We start from the raw sequence: 23,866 nt of genomic DNA, 5'->3' as shown, positions 1-23,866 counted from the left end.
CCAGCACTTTCCTGATGTGTCAAGCAAAAGCCATGAAGATGTGAATGACAATGATGATGATGATAATGATTCCAATGACACGGATGAATCCAATGAGGTTGTCACGGGTTTTCCCACAGACATTCCAGTCACTGTACCATTCCCCCCATTCCCTTTCACCCGGGGAGACAACGCCAGCAGAGGCGACAGCGTGGCCTACAGGATGAGGGCAAAGGCCGCACTGGTGAAGTCCATCAAACTCTGCAAAGATGCAAAAAAGGTAAACAGCACTGAGCAGTGGTCCCCATGGTTTTGGAAATGGGTAGTGAACTTGAAGATGGACATGTTGTTTTATGGGAGTCAGCTTTGAGAAGAATCGGTGAGGGGAAAGCAGGCATGAGCGAAGGAATCTATTTTCCCTTGTCTGGATACCCCAAATCAGGGGGTGTTGATGGTGCCAAGGCAAGAGTGTAGCCTGCTGCTGCAAGATATGCAACACTGCAATGATGTACTCACACACATGAAATCTGAGGACAGGATCAAATGTTAATTTCTCATAATGTGAAGGGTTCATTAACTCCATAAAAGTTAGTGTTTCCAGGCAGAGATGTACCATGCAAGCTTTGAGTGTCCCCTCAGCCTAAGCAGCTTTAGTGCAGTAGGGCAGCACTTGTTAATAGATAATTTCCCAGGAGTGACAGTGGCTCTTGTTTTGCTCTCTAACACAGGTCATGTATGATGCCACTGTGGAAGATGAGAGCGATCTGGATGCAGACAGCCAGTGAGCAGGGTTCTCCCGGGAGGATTCTGCTTCCCGCCGCTCCCTGGAGAAGCATGCCATCAGCGTGGAATAGTCTGACAAGAGCCACAGGCAGGACAGCAGCGAGCTGGACAGCAATCAGCCTGACCGGAGCATGGAAAACGACAGCAGGCAGAAATTCGACAGGCATGAGGCACACACAGCTGCACAGGTTTTCCAGTGATGTATCTTGAAGCAGCATCGTCATTGAGGAAACCTGCTGAACTCAACCTTTGGGTATTAAACCCCTTGAGGAAGCCTTCTTACCTCTTCCAGAGCTGTGATCTCCTCCTGCCCAATTTCACTATCGTGCTACTGCTTCAGGCCAACGAAGTTGCAAAGAACTGCTACAATGCTTCTTAAAAGAAGTCTAAAAACCAATTATGAGCTTTGAGGAACCATTTGAAGGGGCAAGCATTAGTCCAAAAGGCATCTTTTACAGGTTTACAAGCTGGGTACCACAAACAGGGTGTTGGGCACCAACCTTTAGCCCTGAGCTTAAAAAGGAGTTTTGAACTGTATGTTTTTAGGTACAGAGCTTGACACCGACTGTGCAGAGCAGGCCAAGTGGTGCCCATCAGCAATAGCTCTGCTCAGCGCGCAGATACTTTCATGGCTGTGCAGGGACAGCGGGGGCAGCCCGGAGAGGCACAAGTCCCCCTTATAACACCATGTTTTTTCAGAAGAGGGCAAAAGCAGACTGCCTGAGGGAGCAGCTGAAAGCAGTACCTCTCAAAAGAAGAGGAACACAGCTATAGAAGAATAATGATTTTTCCCCTCACCTCCTGTAGTTACTCAGTGCCATCATCCTGTGCCAAGGAGCAGGGACTGAGATGGACTGAAATACCACCCAGACCCCAGCAAACCCCTCCTCCCAGTGCTCAGCCTTCCTGCTAAGCTGACAGCCAAACCTGGGCAACTGGAGGGACCCTGAGCACATCCAGATTTTTGGAGGATGGAAGATGCTCCAAAGCCTCCATCCTTTGCCAAGAGAAGCACTTAGTGCCATTGAGAAGGGTGCAAATCAGTCCCAGCAATAAGAAACCTACCTGAGTTTTTCTTCTGCAGAACAAGCCACTCACTACTGCCTCCCACCAAAGGCTTCAAAAATGTTTTTACTTAATTCAAACTGTCTCAATATGTATTTCTCTAATAGATCATCCACCAGCACTTCCCCGTTAAGAGATTGGGAAATGTATTCCGAGGTCACAACCATTGCTATAGTCAAGCAAAGGCACAATTGGACACATGAATTGCAATGCAATTCTCAGTGGGACTAGTAAAAATTATTATAAGTGAATATTATCATCTTTTCGGGGCTTCTTTTGGTAATCCTTGCCTATTTCCCCGCATCCTTATGGTGGATTTAGAAGGACTGCTGTGCAGGGTTGCTTTGGGGAGTGCAATCCTATCCCTGTGCTGAGCTGTGTGGGGAGCCAGGTGTCACACTCCCTCCCATCAATAACCCACCATATGTCCCTGGCAGCCCGAGAGGATGATGCAGCCCTCTTTCACTTGGGTCGCCCTGGCAGCAAAACCAACTTGCCCATGGGCAGAGCCCTGTGGGCAAACACAGCCACGGTCGTGGGGCTGAAGGACCGAGCTAGTTGCTGGACCTCTGCTGCCTTGTGGAGTCCAGTTGTTTGTCTACCCACAGCTCAAAATCATTTTCGTTACTAGTGACTCAAAGAGTGAGAAGCAGTACCAACCCACTTGAGGTGGCAAATGGGTTTTCTCACATCATAGCACATTTTCTTGTCATCAGTGATCACTCTGCAGCAGGCTATGTCCGTATATGACATCTTATACTACATTCACCCTTCTTCAATTATTTTATGACCCTTGCTTTGTTCTCCAGGGTACCCCTGATTTGGGAGAGTACAGAGATGAAAACCTCTGGCCAGTGAACCATGCATTTCTCACTTATGAGTTGCTTTCTCCTGACAAAAAATGGTGGCAAACCATAGCCATCAGTGAAAATCCCAATGCTGTTTTTCCAGGGTGATTAATATAGAAGCCAGCTCAATCTGGGCTTAGTTTACACTGTTGGCTGTAATTAACCTTTTATTTTTGGAAGTTAATAGATGTAAACTTCTTCCTTCATGAAATGGAAAGGCAAGGGGCATTTCAGAGGTTTTATGCCTTGCTTTAAAGCTGGTCCACATGGAAGGAGATAGAACAGGTATGTGGCCTTTTCAGCTTTTGTAGGATGCACAGAGAAGGGGCAAGAGATTTCCCTCCCTTCCACCACTGAGTGATGAGTATTTGCAATAGTGGCTTTAGTTAAAAAGTGTTGGGTCTTACAATAAACATATTTTTCAGCCCCCTGCTGTGATCATTAGCAGCATTGAGGAAGATCAAGCCTGAGAGCCTTCAAATGTTCAACTTACTAAAAGCTACCCCTCCTTTTCCTCAGTGCTCTCTCCTCCCTTGCCCCTAATAACACATTCCTGCTAAAAGCCATCCAGTCCCACCCTGAAATACAAGTGGTGCTGGTTCCACTCAGCCAACCTCTGCTGCACCTGGAGTGTGAGTGGACAGGGTCCCTGCCTTAATACATGGGATGTTTCATACTCCAGTAAATCCAGTTTAAACACCTGCTTTCCAAAAATCTTGGATCCAAAGGGCTTAGATAAAAAAAAAATCCTAAAAGAGATTTAATGCTTGATATACAAATGTTAAGATGCTAGAGCAATTCCAAATATATGTGTAATATATGAATAATTAAGTACCTCCAACCAGCAACAAATATGAGGAATGAAGGATGTGAATATGATGACTGAAATGAGTTTCCTTCAATTCCCAGGCACAGGACTGAGAAAAATGGGGAAGTCATCCCCAACCATCCTTAAACTCTCAACATTTTGGCCTAAAAGCAACAGTTGTAATAACAGAGAAATTTTTGTAAGAAATGAACCTCCTCACATAGAGCATGATCTGAAAATATCCTTATGCTATCCGCAGTGTTGGACAAATTGCCACCATCCTCCCCACACCCGAGAGTGCCCATGGGATCGGAAGCTGAGGAGCATCCCGCATCCAGCAGGGCTGAGACAGGGTTGCTGCCGCTCACAAGGGCTCCAGCCAACCCCTTTGAATGCAGGGCCAGTGGCAGACTGGCTAGAAGGAAAATGGAATTTTAATTTCCCTTTTTTTCCCGTGTCATCTTTCACAGCAGAGCAGGGCCTTGGGGGGGAAGGTGCTGTCCCCAGAAACAGAGCAAACTTCCTCCTAACCCTGCTGTGAAATGCTCAGCAGAGGAACAGTTAAACACTTGAAAACTTCAAGACTTTAGAGACTTGAAATAAGCATCTAAATTGTTAGATTTTCATCTGTTGGGGGGGGGAGGGAGAGGGAAGTTTGGTGTCCTTTTAATTGCTTTGAATTAGGGTTAAATTTAAAACGAGTCTTTTCAACAACAGAGCAATAAACACGGAGGAAGAAGGTTAAGAAAGGGTTTAATTTTCTCACGGGGGAGGGGAGGTTTTGGTGGGGTTTCTTTAGCCCCCGAAGGGCTGCAGCGTTACTCGGGCTGGAGGCGGAGGGAGGGGGACGTGTCCCTCTGCTCTGCCCTCGTGAGGCCTCGCCCGGAGGCTGCGCCCGGCTCTGACCCGGCACAAGCGGGATGTGCCCGCCGGGCCGGCACGAAGGGCAAGGAAGCAGCGGGCACAAAGATGCTCACAGGGCCAGAGCACCTCTCCTATGGAGCCAGGCTGGGACAGCCGGGGATGTCCAGCCTGGAGAGGAACGGGCTCCGGGGGAGGCCTCACTGCGGCCCTCCAGTGGCTGAAGGGGCCTGTAGGAAAGGCAGAGAGCGATTTCTTCACACGGGCAGTGAGTGAGAGGAAAAGGGGGAACGATTTTAAAGCAGAAGAGGGAAGATTTAGATTAGATGTTAGGAAGAGCTGTGAGGGTGTCGAGACACTGGAGCAGGCTGCCCAGAGAAGCTGTGGATGCCCCGTCCCTGGAAGGCACTATTCCAGGCCAGGCTAGATGGGGCCCTGAGCACCCTGGTCTAGTGGATGATGTCCCTATCCACGGCAGGGCAGTTAGAACCAGATGATCTTCAAGGTCCCTTCCAAGCCAAAGCATTCTGGGCCTCCACGAGGGTGCAAAGAGGTCACCGGCTACCGGACCATGGAATGTTACCAAACGGTTGCCATGCGGGCGTCCGCACGGAGGGGTCAGGAGCCCAACACTCCATCGACAGTTGGCAGTTGGCGGATACTCTGCTGGGAAGCAGGTGCAGAGCCTCTGTCTTCTCTGTCCCTGGTGGGAACAGAAGGCGATTTGCTGATAATTTTCACGACAAATTCTCAACTAACGGTACAGGTGAGTGTAGATGATCTTTGAAAATGTTTCTGATGCTGTGGGGCTGTTCTGGGCTTCAGGTCCAGCTGCAGGTGTCTGGGACTCAAGTACCAGACTCATAGACTTCCCCTCTAGCTTTGGGCAGAACCTGGTGACTCGTGAAAGGGAATCTTAGAGTATGTGTGGCTATTTAAGAGAACAGGCATTCCAGATAGGTCATCTCCTCTCTTCTTTTCTGATAGGTTTGGAAGAACATCATTCTCTGATTCCTAGAAATCAGGACTTTGTAGCCTGTTCTACCTAAGGAATCTAAGGGATCGATTGCTGTAACTTCCCTGAAATTCCTTTTTTGGTGTTTGTCCCACTGACTTTTCCAGTGGTTTTAGATCACCAAACACCATGAGCACAGTAAGTACTTTACTACTCAATGCAAATCTGATTTCTGAAACATATTTTCTGGGGTACTTCTAGAAAGGATTTCAAGAGTTTTTAGCAAGGGCACGGGAGGAGAAGCCTGTTAAAACTTTATGTAACTTCATGTTCTGGGATACTGAAGGTTTTGAATCTCTTGGGGTGCTAGCAATAGCTCAGAAATGCTTACAGTGTGAGCAACACCCTGATAGAATTGTGAACTAGTCTTCTTCTTTGCAAGCCACTGGGATAGGCTTTTTCCTGGTGAGGCACCTGGTAAGAGATCAGGGGTGATGTCTTTTCCTTGATGCAATGGGCTCAGGCAGGAATGACCCAGAGCACCATTCAATGTGTATTCCAGACGTTGTGGAGTTGTTTTCTGTATCCTCATGTACTTTCACTGGTGTTGCAAAAATGAGGGCCCCGTTAATATTACTCCCACACCAAATGCTAAGGCTTTGTTCTCTCTTAGAATCGGCGAAAGCGCCGTGGAGGAGCCGTTAATTCCAGACAAGCTCCGAAACGAAGCAGGCTGCTGGCTTCTAGTGCAGGTGAGGCTTCAGCAGCAGAGCCAATAGACCTCGAAGAAAGTCGTGTGCTTTCTTTTGATCTTGGTAAGAACAGAAACTGCTTCTAGAGGTTTGACATTCAGCTGAACATATGCTTTTGCCAGTTTCTAGGCCCTGTACTGGGGAGGAAGGGAAACATGGGATTTTAGGAAGTGCCTAGTACGGCATCCCTAAGCAACAAGCCTTCTCACAACCATTTGGGTTTGTTACTGAGCTGTGATCCATTTTCCACTAAAATGAGAGAGATTCCATGCTTTCATTTGAAAGAGAATGAGAGAGAATTTCCACTAAAATGAGGGAGATGAGCTGTGTATCAAAGGTCCTCAAGTGCTGCTCAGACATCTGAATGAACTCTGATGAGCTGGCAGGTGCCACAGCTGCCACTACAGAGGGTGGCAAACTAAGTATGAGATCTCTGAAGCTGGAAGAAGATAAGGAAAAGCTAGCTGTGCCCCATCCCTCAGGGGAACATGTACAGCATGGTACTGTAAAATTAGGATACCCTCTACGATTCTGGTTCTGCTTTGGGTTTTGTTTTGGGTTTTTTTCTGTCTGATAAACATTACCCTATGTTAGATGAATCATCTGTTGGTGTGTACCTCCCACAAGATATTGTTATCCAACAGAATTGTGTGAGAAGTTCAGCTGCTGTTCCTCTTGCACTGCCACCTGTGAAAAAAACAGGGCTGGTAATGGTCTCTGTGGACTGTTGAGGGCAAAGCTTGAGTGACATTTTGGCCACATTCCTGAAGAGAAGAGACCCAAGGCACAATCGAATCTACCTCAGCCTGTTCCACAGTGACAGCCCATTTCTCTTTTTCAGCTGTTGACGAAATCATAGATCTCACCGACGAATCTGCTGAGCCTGAAGTCATTGATCTAACTGGTGATGATTCTGCTGTGGTAAGTAATGAATGGCACACTTCTGTCCATCTTGCAGTCAAATTAGTTTTCTCCTGTGCTCCTGGGCCTATCTTCTGGCATCTAACTAGGTAGCCTGACCTCCAGGGTTGAAACACAGCTCTGATTGACCACTTTAGACAGAGTTACCAGTCAAATGCACCTCTGAACACATTAACACTTCCAAGTATCCCTTGTAGTGAAAAAGTAGTTTAAAAGAGCCTGTTGCTCCAGAACTTGGGCACAACATTTAGCAGTCATTGGTAATGTAACAGAAGGAGATGCAATTTAAAAGGGAAGTTATTCCAGAGATCCTCATCATACAGGCCAGGGATTTAAAGAAAAAGAAAAGGAGAGGACAGGAAGACTTTGACTCCTCAAATATTAAGTGTTTACCTGCAACATCCATTTAAGGTACTCCTGGACACTGAGGTGTTCATCTAATAGGAAGTGTTCATGGCTATCACTGCTGAATTTGCCTGTTTAGGGCAGAAAGAGGGAAAGAAACACCTCCAGCCTAAATCCAATTAGGGAACTGAAAGAGGGGAGCAGGGAGGAGGGGCTACATGTGGTTCCTAAGCTGCCTCCATTTCGACCCCGTTGCAGCAGTGCGAGCAGAACCAGCAGCACCCAGCTGGAAACCCACTTGTTTCCAGTGCAGCAGATAATTCAGTTGTGCTACTGACCAGTGATGATGAAGAGGAACCAAGAGATAATGATGGGTATGTGACAGATAAGGTAACTCTCTAAAGTCTAATTTCTGACACAGGGTAGAAATAGGTCTTTGCCAAGGCTTTGAGTTCTGCTTGATTCTGTGTGAAAAATTCAGACCTGGAATAAAGTGGCCTGTCTGTTTTTGAAATCCCATCCAAAAATCCAGTAAAATCCAGAAGAAAGCTTTTTTATCTCATTAAGGAATTAAGGAATGGATCTTACACTGTGGCTTGAGACACACTGAAATGCTTGAAGTACATAAAAGCCTTTCAAATGATTGTGTTGCTGGGCTGGGATGTTGCTAGGTCCGACTAAAGGATGTTTTAATTTCTGACACTTCATGTGTTGGTAACCCTCCATGCACAGTGAAATTAATGGCTGCATTTTCTTTCAAGTTCTATTCTCTCTAGCACACGGCCAGCAGCTACTGTTACCTCTCCAATTTGGATAGATGACTCCTCAGAGGTAAGGATCCACATGTTTTTATCCTTTCAGCTTTATGGGAGGGCAAAGAGGACAGAGGGGGATCTGCACAGCTCAGCTGGCTGATGTGGGATGCTACGGGCAGCTGGCTTGAGCACAGACCTTGCTTTGCAGCTCCAACTAGCACGTCCCTCCAAGTCACTTCTCAGGGGTGTACACACAGGGAGGAACCCTTGCCAAGATGGCACATCTGTGGGTTCCTTATTATTCTGGTAGATACTGACTGATTGCAGATACTCCAAGTCCTATTAGCCTGGTGCCAGTGCAGCATCAAAGTTGAATTCTTTACTCCAAACCCCTATTGTGGTTTCCTTTCTCTGATGCAATGGGCTCAGGCAGGAATGACCCAGAGCACCATTCAATGTGTATTCCAGCCGTTGTGGAGTTGTTTTCTGTATCCTCATGTACTTTCACTGGTGTTGCAAAAATGAGGGCCCCGTTAATATTACTCCCACACCAAATGCTAAGGCTTTGTTCTCTCTTAGAATCGGCGAAAGCGCCGTGGAGGAGCCGTTAATTCCAGACAAGCTCCGAAACGAAGCAGGCTGCTGGCTTCTAGTGCAGGTGAGGCTTCAGCAGCAGAGCCAATAGGCCTCGAAGAAAGTCGTGTGCTTTCTTTTGATCTTGGTAAGAACAGAAACTGCTTCTAGAGGTTTGACATACAGCTGAACATATGCTTTTGCCAGTTTCTAGGCCCTTTCCTGGGGAGGAAGGGAAACATGGGATTTTAGGAAGTGCCTAGTATGGCATCCCTAAACAACAAGCCTTCTCACAACCATTTGGGTTTGTTACTGAGCTGTGATCCATTTTCCACTAAAATGAGAGAGATTCCATGCTCTCATTTGAAAGAGAATGAGAGAGAATTTCCACTAAAATGAGGGAGATGAGCTGTGTATCAAAGGTCCTCCAGGGCTGCTCAGACATCTGAATGAACTCTGATGAGCTGGCAGGTGCCACAGCTGCCACTACAGAGGGTGGCAAACTAAGTATGAGATCTCTGAAGCTGGAAGAAGATAAGGAAAAGCTAGCTGTGCCCCATCCCTCAGGGGAACATGTACAGCATGGTACTGTAAAATTAGGATACCCTCTACGATTCTGGTTCTGCTTTGGGTTTTGTTTTGGGGTTTTTTTCTGTCTGATAAACATTACCCTATGTTAGATGAATCATCTGTTGGTGTGTACCTCCCACAAGATATTGTTATCCAACAGAATTGTGTGAGAAGTTCAGCTGCTGTTCCTCTTGCACTGCCACCTGTGAAAAAACAGGGCTGGTAATGGTCTCTGTGGACTGTTGAGGGCAAAGCTTGAGTGACATTTTGGCCACATTCCTGAAGAGAAGAGACCCAAGGCACAATCGAATCTACCTCAGCCTGTTCCACAGTGACAGCCCATTTCTCTTTTTCAGCTGTTGACGAAATCATAGATCTCACCGACGAATCTGCTGAGCCTGAAGTCATTGATCTAACTGGTGATGATTCTGCTGTGGTAAGTAATGAATGGCACACTTCTGTCCATCTTGCAGTCAAATTAGTTTTCTCCTGTGCTCCTGGGCCTGTCTTCTGGCATCTAACTAGGTAGCCTGACCTCCAGGGTTGAAACACAGCTCTGATTGACCACTTTAGACAGAGTTACCAGTCAAATGCACCTCTGAACACATTAACACTTCCAAGTATCCCTTGTAGTGAAAAAGTAGTTGAAAAGAGCCTGTTGCTCCAGAACTTGGGCACAACATTTACCAGTCATTGGTAATGTAACAGAAGGAGATGCAATTTAAAAGGGAAGTTATTCCAGAGATCCTCATCATACAGGCCAGGGATTTAAAGAAAAAGAAAAGGAGAGGACAGGAAGACTTTGACTCCTCAAATATTAAGTGTTTACCTGCAACATCCATATAAGGTGCTCCTGGACACTGAGGTGTTCATCTAATAGGAAGTGTTCATGGCTATCACTGCTGAATTTGCCTGTTTAGGGCAGAAAGAGGGAAAGAAACACCTCCAGCCTAAATCCAATTAGGGAACTGAAAGAGGGGAGCAGGGAGGAGGGGCTACATGTGGTTCCTAAGCTGCCTCCATTTCGACCCCGTTGCAGCAGTGCGAGCAGAACCAGCAGCACCCAGCTGGAAACCCAGTTGTTTCCAGTGCAGCAGATAATTCAGTTGTGCTACTGACCAGTGATGATGAAGAGGAACCAAGAGATAATGATGGGTATGTGACAGATAAAGTGTCTTTCTACAGTCTAATTTCTGACACAGGGTAGAAATAGGTCTTTGCCAAGGCTTTGAGTTCTGCTTGATTCTGTGTGAAAAATTCAGACCTGGAATAAAGTGGCCTGTCTGTTTTTGAAATCCCATCCAAAAATCCAGTAAAATCCAGAAGAAAGCTTTTTTATCTCATTAAGGAATTAAGGAATGGATCTTACACTGTGGCTTGAGACACACTGAAATGCTTGAAGTACATAAAAGCCTTTCAAATGATTGTGTTGCTGGGCTGGGATGTTGCTAGGTCCGACTAAAGGATGTTTTAATTTCTGACACTTCATGTGTTGGTAACCCTCCATGCACAGTGAAATTAATGGCTGCATTTTCTTTCAAGTTCTATTCTCTCTAGCACACGGCCAGCAGCTACTGTTACCTCTCCAATTTGGATAGATGACTCCTCAGAGGTAAGGATCCACATGCTGTTATCCTTTCAGCTTTATGGGAGGGCAAAGAGGACAGAGGGGGATCTGCACAGCTCAGCTGGCTGATGTGGGATGCTACGGGCAGCTGGCTTGAGCACAGACCTTGCTTTGCAGCTCCAACTAGCACGTCCCTCCAAGTCACTTCTCAGGGGTGTACACACAGGGAGGAACCCTTGCCAAGATGGCACATCTGTGGGTTCCTTATTATTCTAGCAGATACTGACTGATTGCAGATACTCCAAGTCCTATTAGCCTGGTGCCAGTGCAGCATCAAACTTGAATTCTTTACTCCAAACCCCTCTTGTGGTTTCCTTTCTTCAGCAGCCGTTCATCTCACATGGATTGTTTATGGCTATCACTGCTGAATTTGCCTCTTTGGGGCAGAAAAAGGAAAAGATTTGGCTGCAGCCTATATCCAATTAGGGACCTGAAAGAGGGGAGCAAGGAGGAGGGGCTTCAGATGGTTCCTAAACTGCCTTTGTTTGTACCTCGTTCCATCAGTGGGAGCAGAACCAGGAGCACCCACTTGTTTCCAGTGCAGCAGACAATTCAGTTGTGCCACTGGTGAATGAGGATGAAGAGGAACCAAGAGATAATGATGGGTATGTGACAGATCAAGTAACTTTCTAAAAGTCCAATGTCTGACATAGGGTGGAAAGAGGTTTTTGCCAAGGCTTTGAGTTCTGCTTGATTCTGTGCAAAACTCCAGACCTGGGATGTAGTGGCCTGTCTGGAAGAGAACTAACTAAAAAACCCAAAAAAATCCAGTAAACCCCAGAAGAAATCTTTCTTCTCTCTTCATGAAGTCATAAATGAATGGATCTTACACTGTGGCTTGAGATACACTGAAATGCTTGCAGTACATAAAAGTTCTTGGAATGATTGTGTTGCTGGGCTGGGTTGTAGCTAGATCAGAAGAAGGGATGTTTTGATTTCTGACAATTTATGTATCACTAACCCCTGATGAGTGGTGCAATTAACAGCTGAATTTTTTTCTTGCTCTCTTCTCTCTACCACAAGACCCAGTGCTACCCTTACAAATGTGCTGGAGCAGTATTGCTTCCTAGGGGTAAGAATCCACATGTTGCCACCTTTTCATTTTCTGTGGGAGGGGGAATGGAGCAGGGCAGGAGCTGCATAACTCATTTGGCTAACATGGCATGCTAGAGGCAGCTGGCTTGAAGCACAGCCCTTGCTTTGAAGCTCCAAGTAGCACATCCCTCCAAGTCACTTCTCAGGGGTGCCTGTAGAGGGGGATCCCTCGCCAAGATGGCACTGGAAGATCTGTGGGTTCCCGATATTAGAGCAGTAATGGACTGAATGCAGACATCTAAGATCTATTTGCCTGGCACCAACACAGCAGCCAGGCTTGAATTCTTTACTCCAACCCCTCTTGTGGCTTCCTTTCTTCAGCAGCTGTTCATGTCATACGAGTAGTTACGGATATCACCCTTGAATTTGCCTGGTTAGGGCAGAAAGAGGGATAGAAACACCTCCAGCCTAAATCCAATTGGGGAACTGAAAGAGGGGAGCAGGGAGGAGGGGCTACAGGTAGTTCTAAGCTGCCTCCATTTCGACCCCGTTGCAGCAGTGGGAGCAGAACCAGCAGCACCCAGCTGGAAACCCACTTGTTTCCAGTGCAGCAGATAATTCAGTTGTGCTACTGACAAGTGATGATGAAGAGGAACCAAGAGATAATGATGGGTATGTGACAGATGAAGTGTCTTTCTACAGTCTGATTTCTGACATAGGGTTGAAAGAGGTTGTTGCCCACAAAATCTGCTGCAAAATCCAGCAGAAACCTTTCTTCTCTGTTCGTGAAGTCATTAACAAATGGATCTTACACTGTGGCTTGAGACACAGTGAAATGCTTGAAGTACATAAAATGTCTTGAAATGGTTGTGTTGCTGGGCTGGGATGTTGCTAGATCAGAGAAGGGGATGTTTTAATTTCGGACACTTTATGTGTTGGTAACCCTCCATGCACAGTGAAATTAATGGCTGTGTGTTCTTTCTGGTTCTTCTAGCACACGGCCACCAGCTACTGTTACCTCTCCAATTTGGATAGATGACTCCTCAGAGGTAAGGATCCACATGCTGTTATCCTTTCAGCTTTATGGGAGGGCAAAGAGGACAGAGGGGGATCTGCACAGCTCAGCTGGCTGATGTGGGATGCTACGGGCAGCTGGCTTGAGCACAGACCTTGCTTTGCAGCTCCAACTAGCACGTCCCTCCAAGTCACTTCTCAGGGGTGTACACACAGGGAGGAACCCTTGCCAAGATGGCACATCTGTGGGTTCCTTATTATTCTGGTAGATACTGACTGATTGCAGATACTCCAAGTCCTATTAGCCTGGTGCCAGTGCAGCATCAAAGTTGAATTCTTTACTCCAAACCCCTCTTGTGGTTTCCTTTCTTCAGCAGCCGTTCATCTCACATGGATTGTTTATGGCTATCACTGCTGAATTTGCCTCTTTGGGGCAGAAAAAGGAAAAGATTTGGCTGCAGCCTACATCCAATTAGGGATCTGAAAGAGGGGAGCAGGGAGGAGGGGCTTCAGATGGTTCCTAAACTGCCTTTGTTTGTACCTCGTTCCATCAGTGGGAGCAGAACCAGGAGCACCCACTTGTTTCCAGTGCAGCAGACAATTCAGTTGTGCCACTGGTGAATGAGGATGAAGAGGAACCAAGACATAATGATGGGTATGTGACAGATCAAGTAACTTTCTAAAAGTCCAATTTCTGACATAGGGTGGAAAGAGGTTTTTGCCAAGGCTTTGAGTTCTGCTTGATTCTGTGCAAAACTCCAGACCTGGGATATAGTGGCCTGTCTGGAAGAGGACTAACTAAAAAACCCAAAAAAATCCAGTAAACCCCAGAAGAAATCTTTCTTCTCTCTTCATGAACTCATAAATGAATGGATCTTACACTGTGGCTTGAGATACACTGAAATGCTTGCAGTACATAAAAGTTCTTGGAATGACTGTGTTGCTGGGCTGGGTTGTAGCTAGATCAGAAGAAGGGATGTTTTGGTTTCTGACAATTTATGTATCACTAACCCCTGATGAGTGGTGCAATTAACAGCTGAATTTTTTTCTTGCTCTCTTCTCTCTACCACAAGACCCAGTGCTACCCTTACAAATGTGCTGTACCAGGATTGCTTCCTAGGGGTAAGAATCCACATGTTGCCACCTTTTCATTTTCTGTGGGAGGGGGAACGGAGCAGAGGAGGAGCTGCATAACTTATTTGGCTAACATGGCATGCTAGAGGCAGCTGGCTTGAAGCACAGCCCTTGCTTTGAAGCTCCAAGTAGCACATCCCTCCAAGTCACTTCTCAGGGGTGCCTGTAGAGGGGGATCCCTCGCCAAGATGGCACTGGAAGATCTGTGGGTTCCCGATAATTATAGCAGTAATGGACTGAATGCAGACATCTAAGATCTATTTGCCTGGCACCAACACAGCAGCCAGGCTTGAATTCTTTACTCCAACCCCTCCTGTGGCTTCCTTTCTTCAGCAGCTGTTCATGTCATACGAGTAGTTACGGATATCACCCTTGAATTTGCCTGGTTAGGGCAGAAAGAGGGATAGAAACACCTCCAGCCTAAATCCAATTGGGGAACTGAAAGAGGGGAGCAGGGAGGAGGGGCTACAGGTAGTTCTAAGCTGCCTCCATTTCGACCCCATTGCAGCAGTGGGAGCAGAACCAGCAGCACCCAGCTGGAAACCCACTTGTTTCCAGTGCAGCAGATAATTCAGTTGTGCTACTGACAAGTGATGATGAAGAGGAACCAAGAGATAATGATGGGTATGTGACAGATGAAGTGTCTTTCTACAGTCTGATTTCTGACATAGGGTTGAAAGAGGTTGTTGCCCACAAAATCTGCTGCAAAATCCAGCAGAAACCTTTCTTCTCTGTTCGTGAAGTCATTAACAAATGGATCTTACACTGTGGCTTGAGACACAGTGAAATGCTTGAAGTACATAAAAGGTCTTGAAATGGTTGTGTTGCTGGGCTGGGATGTTGCTAGATCAGAGAAGGGGATGTTTTAATTTCGGACACTTTATGTGTTGGTAACCCTCCATGCACAGTGAAATTAATGGCTGTTGTTCTTTCTGGTTCTGTTCTTCTAGCACACGGCCAGCAGCTACTGTTACCTCTCCAATTTGGATAGATGACTCCTCAGAGGTAAGGATCCACATGTTGTTATCCTTTCAGCTTTATGGAAGGGCAAAGAGGACAGAGGGGGATCTGCACAGCTCAGCTGGCTGATGTGGGATGCTACGGGCAGCTGGCTTGAGCACAGACCTTGCTTTGCAGCTCCAACTAGCACGTCCCTCCAAGTCACTTCTCAGGGGTGTACACACAGGGAGGAACCCTTGCCAAGATGGCACATCTGTGGGTTCCTTATTATTCTGGTAGATACTGACTGATTGCAGATACTCCAAGTCCTATTAGCCTGGTGCCAGTGCAGCATCAAAGTTGAATTCTTTACTCCAAACCCCTCTTGTGGTTTCCTTTCTTCAGTAGCCGTTCATCTAACATGGATTGTTTATGGCTATCACTGCTGAATTTTCCCATTTGGGGGAGAAAGAGGGAAAGTTACACCTCTGGGTCAAATCCAGTTAGAGATGTGAAACAGAGGAGGTGGCAGAAGGGCGTTCAGATGTTATTAAGCTGTCTCTGATTTTACCCTGTTCCATCAGTGGGAGCAGAACTCGCAGCACCCTCTTGCTTGTTTTCAGGGCAACAGCTAACTGACTATTACTTTGAATGTTCTTAACCAAAATAAGAAGTCTATAGCCTACTATTCTTTGCCTGTTCTGTCGTAACTGCTTCACTGAGCTGGTGTTAGTATGGAACACCAGGCATGCACACCCGATTCTAATTGTATTTTCTTTTCTCTCCCTTCCCATATGCATTGGTGAAGCTTCTTGAAGGTGAGTTGACTTTTTCCAATGGAATTATCCTAAGTGTAATCATTATTTTTTATTTGTCTTTTCCAACAGTCTCTAGTACCAGGGATTGAAACTGCATTTAGCAGAAGGCAAAGGACAGTGCTAAAGCCTCTGGCCAATGTCTTAGAGAATGGATCCCATCTGTGTCTGCTAGCTGCTATCAGACACAGTGGAATATCCCTGCAACAGAAGTTGTAGCTGAATGCTCTTGCAGGAAAGAACTTTAATTTGGTGACATTTTCTGTAATTTTAATTGATTAGTGCTGGATTATTGTTACATGGACACTGGAGTTGCAGAGATCATTGTTGCATGCGGTTTCTGAGAATTAAAAAGTGAACAGCAGGTCTTGATCCTTCAGATGTTACAGACTAGGCCACTAAAAATTGATCTCCTTTGAACTTGGGTTTGAACTTGGGTGATAAAACTCCATTTTCAAGTTACCTTAACTGAGGAGGGAGATGATGGCAATTTCTAGGGAGACACTGCTTCAAGTGTTTTTATAATTTCCAAGGACTGTTCTCAATAAGACTCGTTTGATAGAAAGTGCCTTTGAGTGGGGAGGTTTCATTGAACACAGACAAAAAGAGGGCAACAGTTTAGCATCATACAGCAACAAGGAAGCACAGCAGCTCCAGAATGTACAGTTTTAGATTTAAGCATTTATTCCATCCCTTCTGAAACTTTTGAAACAAAGCACTCTGTGTTTTGCCAAGCCTTTTTCTTGTGTATGTGCTACGTCACCATGCTCCTTGGGAACTTGACTGCAGTCCTCTCTCCCCTATCACACAGCAATTGTTGCCATTCCTTACCATAGGATCACAGCAGACCGTATTAGTAAGAACAGTGTGAGAGACCTTCCCTTTATAGGGCATATTTATTCACAGGCAGTGTATCTCAGTGGACACTGAGAATCTCTCAGGTCACGTTTTAACTGTTTGTAGGGTGATTATAGCAAATGTTTTGTTTCCATAGCAGAATAGTCTCAATGTGTGGAAGGGTTCAGCCTTAATATTTAGGAAACTACTTTGTTTGAGATTGCTTGTAACCCAGCTGAATAGTGTCCATTTCAAATAGGACCCATTACAAACTATTTACAATAACGCGTTTGAAGGATAGTTCCAGGGAAAAAGAGAGAGTAAATGATAGATCTGACTTACCAAAATTAACTTACAGGGTATGAACAACAAAGGAGAAATCTTACACCAAGAAGCCAGCAACTGTTGGACAGCCCTGTACTGCGCAGTTATGATGAATATGAAACAGCAGATGATGTGACTGATGTGGAATCTGAAGTGACTGACGTAGAGTCTGAAGTGACTGATGTAGAATCTGAAGTGACTGATGTAGAGTCTGAAGTGACTGACGTAGAATCTGAAGTGACTGATGCAGAGTCTGAAGTGACTGACGTAGAATCTGAAGTGACTGATGCAGAGTCTGAAGTGACTGACGTAGAATCTGAAGTGACTGACGTAGAGTCTGAAGTGACTGACGTAGAATCTGAAGTGACTGACGTAGAATCTGAAGTGACTGATGCAGAGTCTGAAGTGATTGACATAGAGTATGCAGTGGCTGACACAGAGTATGCACCGGCTGATGTAGCGCCTGAAGTACGGAGATCATTGGACGAGGAACCTGCAATTTCAGAGTACGTATGCCTCGTGACCTACCAAAGAGTGATTTTTGCTTCTTTGAAGCCTTCACTTTACTTGTTTCCCTCTTTCAATGAGGATTGCATCCTGTGCTGCATGATGATGAAATGATAATGTTTGCACTTGGGGAGAAAAAGGCAGCCCAAGGCAGATGGGCAACTTTGCATACAACCTTAAAGACGAGTTTGGGGGTATGGCAAGAAAGGGTGATTAGTCACAGGCCCTTGCTCATAAGATGTTGCATTTACTTTTCATGTTAGGCTCTAGTAGTGATCTTAGATATGGAAATATTTTCAGTAGTGTGGATGGTTTGGCATCACAAGACTGGCAGGCAGCAGCCAGGCCAATTCTGTGCAAGTCTTTGAGCCTTTTGGATTACTGAAAGGCAACATAAGAGAGAACTTAAAATAAAAAAAGAATATTTTTTCCTTCGGTCTCAAGCTTCTCTGTTACAGAGCGTGCCTTCCTGCTCTCAGTAGGTAAGGCTGGAAGAGCTCAGAGCTGCAGAACATTGACCAGAGGGTTCTTCCTGAGGCTGGAGCTTGCCAGAGCCATCTGCAGTGTTACTCTGTAGTGTCAGACCTCATTCCATTCTAGAATGAATACTTTCCAGAGGACAGCTTGATGCTTTGGTTGCAAAGCTGTTATTGATGACCCGTTGGAGATAAATGCTGCCATATATAGACTTCCCAGTGCTAGAGACTGCTCTTACTTCAAATCCTAGAGCAGGGTGGCTGACTTCATCTTTCTCCCAGTGAAAACCAAGACACTGTCTCCTTTAGGACAGGGAGATCTGAACTCTTCATTACATGCAGCAAACTGAGAGAGTTAAAGACATACAGGGTTCTTCAAAAGAAATGCATCGTGGCTCCTCAGTGCAGTCAGATAATTATGTGACATTTTACAGATGAGTAACCCTCGATGCCCAGTGGTATTAATTCTGGGTCTGTTCTCTCTAGGGAATGGCAACGAGCTGTAAGGTGCCCGATCTGCATGGATTTTTTTTCACAGGTAAGGATCCCCGTTGTCATCCTTTCAGCTTTGTGGGAGGGGTAACGGGGCAGAGGGGGAGCTGTGCAACTCAGCTGACTAATGTGGGGTGCTATGGGCAGCTGGCTTGAAGCACAGACCTTGCTGTGAAGTTCCACAAGTCACTTCTTGGCGGTGCACGTAGAGGGAGAAACCCTTGCCAAGATGGCCCTGGCAGATCTGGGGGTTCCTTATTTTAGTCATGGACTGATTCCAGATATTCCAAGTCCTATTTTCCTGGTGCCAGTAGAGCAGCAAACTCAAATCCTTTCCTCCCAACACGTTGTGGTTTCCTTTCTTCCAGATTATACGAAGTGTCCGACAGGTTGTGTCAACCCAGTGTGGCCATCTCTTCTGCAGTCGGTGCATCGCTGTTGCCCTTGAGAATTCCAGGGCTTGCCCAACCTGCAGAACAGAACTCCCTCCCAGAGACTATCATCCCGTTTATTTCTGAGTATTTCTGTTTCTCAGGACAGAAGTATCCCCCCCAGTCAGACGGATTTTCGGGGGTAGGTGGCAGAAAGACTTTTTTCTTCATGTACATAGTTCTTGTTGTATACAGTTCCATTTTTCCTGAGTTTAACTATAAATAAACTATTAATTTATTTAAATAGAGTCAAGTCTGTCTGCTTATCTATGTTGGACTCTGCTGGTAGACAGAGACTTCTTTTAACAGGTGGAAATAAACTTCTTGGTTTGATCAGTCAGAAGCACTCGTTCTTTTCATCACCCTGTAGTTTTTGATTTTGGGGGAAAAATGCTAAAGGCATAAGCTTTGTAGTTCTTGGGGCAGTGTGTGTTGTATGGTAAAAGGAAAGGGGCAGTGCTTGGGGTGTGAGGGCTTCTGTTTCTCAGGAAAGACTCAGCTGAATGTTTTGGTGAAAATGTCCTGATTTCAGTACTTTGAGAATTGAAAGAGCAGCAGATTGTGCACACGTCCAAAGAAAAATATTTTCTTTGAGAATATAGCTGTGTAAACTGCTGTGTTCAACATTTAGCCTGCAAAATACGTCTTTACCTGTGAGGTAAAGACATAAAGCAACCGCTGGGGAGCGCATCACCACCATGATCACTACCCTCACCATCATCATCACCATCATCATTTACCTTTCCCACTCTAAAACCGACTTGTCTGCAGAACAAGGAGCCAGCAGCAGCTCCTAGACCCTGGCTGCTGACGTGGTCTGGCAGCAAGTGTCCCCATCAGTGACAGGGAGATACAGTGGACATCGCCAGCCAGTGCTGACGGCATGTACCTGTCCAGATTTTGGGAGAAAGCGTCCTGCTCAGCACACAAGTTGTTTCTCTAACTGCCTGCAGGCCTAAGCAAGACCTACACTTCCCAAGCTCTGGTTTCAGTGCTTGCAAACATCTCCATCTGCCAGCTGGCCATGGCACTTCACAGCTCAGGGGCTGTCGCTGCTGAAACATCCTACCCTGCATGTGAGTCTTCCACAAGGGCTCATCCTGCATTTCCCCTTGAAAAATTCAATTTCATCAGTGGAGTTTTCAGATCCTGGGGATGGAAACCTCAGGGAAAAAGAAACTGTCACGGACTTCAGGTGCCATTACCTACCCAACCACCACTGGATGTGGCACACTAAGGGTTGACTTAAGGGCATCTGCAATCAGAATGCCAAATTCCTTGCTGCTTGGAGAGGAAATCAAAAATAAAGACAGTTGCATTGTTACACTGACATTTCGGGTCTATTTGGATTAAAAGATAAAAGTTTGCTGCAAGTTGTCATATCTGAAAAGCACTGCTTCCTTCTGTAAAGGAACTTTTTCATAGGTATTTTAGGATAGGAATTCTTTAGTGTCCTCTATTGCATTTTATGGATTTGATAGGTTGCATATTTGGAAAGATGTACTTTTACTTCTTCCAGCAAATCTCACACAAGTTCAATTCAAACCTCTGCTTTGATTGTTGTTTGCTTGTTTTACACCTGCTCCATCAGCAGCCAACGGGCCTTTGCCAAACCTGTTAAACCAAACGTCAAGCTGATATGAGCAGGAGTCACCTACACAGGTGGGGGCTGGCAACCAAGACAGAACATGTGTCCAGGCTGAGAAATTGCATATATTACCTTCTCAGTAACCATCCTGTTTTCACAAGATAGCAAAAAAAATTTTCCTTTTCAAGCGAAAGTCCAGCCAACAGTCTAGAAAAAAAAAACCCAAACAGAAAGCAAACAAACAACAACCCTCCCCAAACCAAACCAAACAAACAAACAAAAAAAAAAACAAAACCACACCCATGAGACAGCTGTGGTGTGAAATACAGGTTAAGAGCCACTCCACAGAGCATTTCCCCAGGTGAAATGACATAAGGAAAAAGCCCCCCAAAGCCCCACCAAGAATCAGTGGGTTGGAGTCAAGACCCCAAACTGCCTTAAGAAAGGAGAGCAAAAGCTGAGAGTATTATGGTTTAGGTTGGCATGTTATTGTCAATACAAATAGTTGTAACCTAGCTCATTTCACATCTGTGTTATGAGGTAGCTGTGATAAAATGGATGGATGCAACATTTTTGTCAAGCCCAGTTGTTTTGGGGAAGATTATCTGCATGGCAGTAGATTTATAAATGTGGTGTGGGACCTATATTCTCCCCTCAGTACCTTTTTGTCTCCAGGCTCATTTTAGCAGGGAAAGCAGTTCCAGATTTCCAGCTAAACCAGCCCAGGATTATCTCATGCCCCAGTCGCCTTTTTATGCACATGAAGTGACTGGGGCTAATTTTCTTAGTTCTGTGTCGGATGTTTTGTGTAGTTTCATAGTATTGCTTAACACAACAGACATAAGAAAATTCACATGATTGAGAGCCCAGACCTGGCATGCTGTAGGCTCACCTGTCAGAGGCCTGGGGTCATCATTTTTAGATGCTGACAGGGACGTGCTTTTCCCACGCAAGTGCACAGAGATTGTCAGAGACCACTTCTATTAGCTGCCTCCAAAGAGAGGGAGGATTTGCTCCAGAAGTTTTCAGTATTTCTCTGGCACTTGGCTACGAAGTGCTGGAAATTGCAGGTCAGCTTAGCTAAACACAGACCAGTTTTGATTAACATGAGAGATGAATGCAAATGGCATGGTAGCAGTTGATGGGGCAGTGATGCTCAGAGGGGGCGAGAGGCAGTTTTGGAGGGTGATGCAACAAGTTTGTCTGCCAAATATTTCTGGTAAGGCAGCTGCTGGCAAATAGTTTCTGATAAGCCACAAACACCATGCAGTGGTGAACAATCAAAAAATAAAAATTAAAGGGGAGAAGTTAACATTATCCCAATATTAGCCTCTAAAAAGATGACCAGCAGTTACAACTTCCCTTGGTTTCCTGTGTGCCCCAAGGACGCAGCAACCCCGCTGACTTTTGCAGTGTCAGGATTTCTCCTCCTTATACTTTGGGTTTAATTTAAGACCTGTGTAGAGGTAGAAAGCTGAGCATGTGGGCAAAGCATCACACCTGACCCAGTCCTGCTCTGTCAAAACAGACTGTTGTCAGCAAAGCCACAAGGAGAAAGGCAGGGCTGTGTTTTCCAGGTGCTGTAACCTGCTGCCCTGGAGCCGTAGGTTAGAGGGCTTCGACCCCTTGCACAAACAGTGCAAATCAATGTCGGTGGGGTTTTGGAAAATGGTTATTAATGTTCATGCTGTTTCCCCTCTTAGAGGACACAGAAGTGTTTTTAGAAAATTAAGGACTTTCACCTGCCTTGCATTGTGACTTGTGCCCTGCTGAAGTAGAATTAAACTCTCTCTTCTTCTGGAGGTGGGGACGTTTACAGTTTATAGTTTTTGTGAAACTGTAAAAAGCTAGCAGAGGCTTCAGGATGCAACTGCAGGTACTAATATCAAGTTCCCCAGCCTTTAGAGAAAATTCTCCTCTTTGGGCCGTTTATGCCACCACTTTCCTCCCCTTGGTAGTCTTCACAGTCCTGGCACCATTCCAGTTCAAAACTTGGACACGCTCCCATGGAATTCGGGGGGTGCTGACCCCATTTAGAGCAGTGCTGTGGCCTGTGGACCATGGAGTGAAGGGCAGCTGTGTGACGTTGCAAAGTCCCTGTAAAGGTGTTTTCTTCTACAGTGACCACTGATGTCCCCCAGGAGGGATGATGGGGGTACTCTCTGGGAGGAAAAGCACAGCACAGGCTGTAGCAGCACGCTCTGTCTAAGAGGAAATACAGCAGCTCAAAATTTGTCTTACAAGTTTATCAGTGACGACCTCAGCAAAGAGAGTCACCTGATCATTGATAAGCTCAATTGAGGAAGGTCTGCTGGTTTTAGTGTTGAAGAGTGCTGAGAGCAGCTTGAGCAAACTATCAGACCCCACCACAAGGACATGCAAGACAGAGGCTCCCTGACTGAGGCTGGGAGCAGCAAGGATGTGCAGGCCCTGATACAAAACTGAGAGTCAGGAGTGTGAAGCAGAAGAAACTAGAGAGTTGCTAACACCTTTGTCAGCAACAAAACATATTTTGCTGAGTAAGGTGACAACACATAATCTAAAAAAATTACATATGACTGACAGTCAATCCCTCTACACTATAAAAGCCCAGACTTTTTAACGGTAGGGTCTCCTAACAAACCCCTTCTCTGAATGTGTGTGGAGATTTCTCCCTGGAGTGGGAACGCCCCTCAAGGTTAGTCCTCGAGACTGAGCAAAAGAGATTTGCCCCTGGTCATTGCTATGAGTGACCAGAGGCAAATATAATTACTTCAATTGTTTTATTACAATTACTTCAATATTCCTTGAAAAATAGTGCACTATACTAATAGTTAAAGCTATCCATCCATATTGTGTGGTAATTCTGACAAAACTCCTTTTTTCTATCATTATCATTATTGTAACCCATTTCAATAAATCATTCCTTTTATTTGTATAAATATATTTGGTTTGCCATCCTTAATCCTGCAGGACAAAGCTGTATAAAGGTCAATATAAACCACTGAAAAGTCTAGGGCTAAGACTGGATCCAGGTGCATGTAGGCTCCTCTCTGAGAAGGAGTTTAGAAAAGCAATGGGGCTTCTCTAATAATACACTTTCTCTAATAAACTTTGTCTGAAGCTCCCACTCTGCCTGTGACAGAGGTGCTGAAAACCCACCGCTGTCTCAAGTATCTCAGGGCCCACAGCAGCTGTGGTCAAGCCCTGCACACCTGCGTTTCACCTCTTGGAAGATATGCTGGAGAAACCTGCTGACTGCAGGTCCTGCACACATGGCTTGCTTTACACCCTCCTCCCGTCAGAGACGTGATCCAGGGACAATTTCTGGGCATGAAAAGTACATGTTTAAGGAGGGATGGCAGTGGGACTTGGCTTGCTTTGGAAATAAACACCGGGGGTGTGTAATGCGATAGCACGTATACTTGGCTCCAGCTGGGCTGTTTCTCTATA

General features: G+C 45.7%; 2 long non-coding RNA genes across 3 annotated transcripts in view; one reads left to right on the top strand and one right to left on the bottom strand.

Moving 5' to 3' along the window:
- Window positions 1-23,866, bottom strand: part of LOC135412873 (uncharacterized) — a 636,102-nt gene that overhangs the window by 420,243 nt on the left and 191,993 nt on the right. The window lies entirely within an intron of this gene.
- Window positions 15,724-18,962, top strand: LOC135412846 (uncharacterized). Of its 2 annotated transcripts, XR_010429976.1 has the most exons (4): window positions 15,724-15,782; window positions 16,975-17,446; window positions 18,410-18,461; window positions 18,784-18,962. It is a non-coding gene; the product is annotated as an uncharacterized LOC135412846 (long non-coding RNA). The 2 variants fall into 2 exon arrangements; XR_010429975.1 differs by lacking the exon at window positions 15,724-15,782 and having other exon boundaries at window positions 16,774-17,446.

Source organism: Pseudopipra pipra, chromosome 4 (genome assembly GCF_036250125.1).
Source record: "Pseudopipra pipra isolate bDixPip1 chromosome 4, bDixPip1.hap1, whole genome shotgun sequence".
Taxonomy (NCBI): Eukaryota; Metazoa; Chordata; class Aves; order Passeriformes; family Pipridae; genus Pseudopipra; species Pseudopipra pipra.
This window is presented reverse-complemented; position numbering and strand designations above follow the sequence as displayed.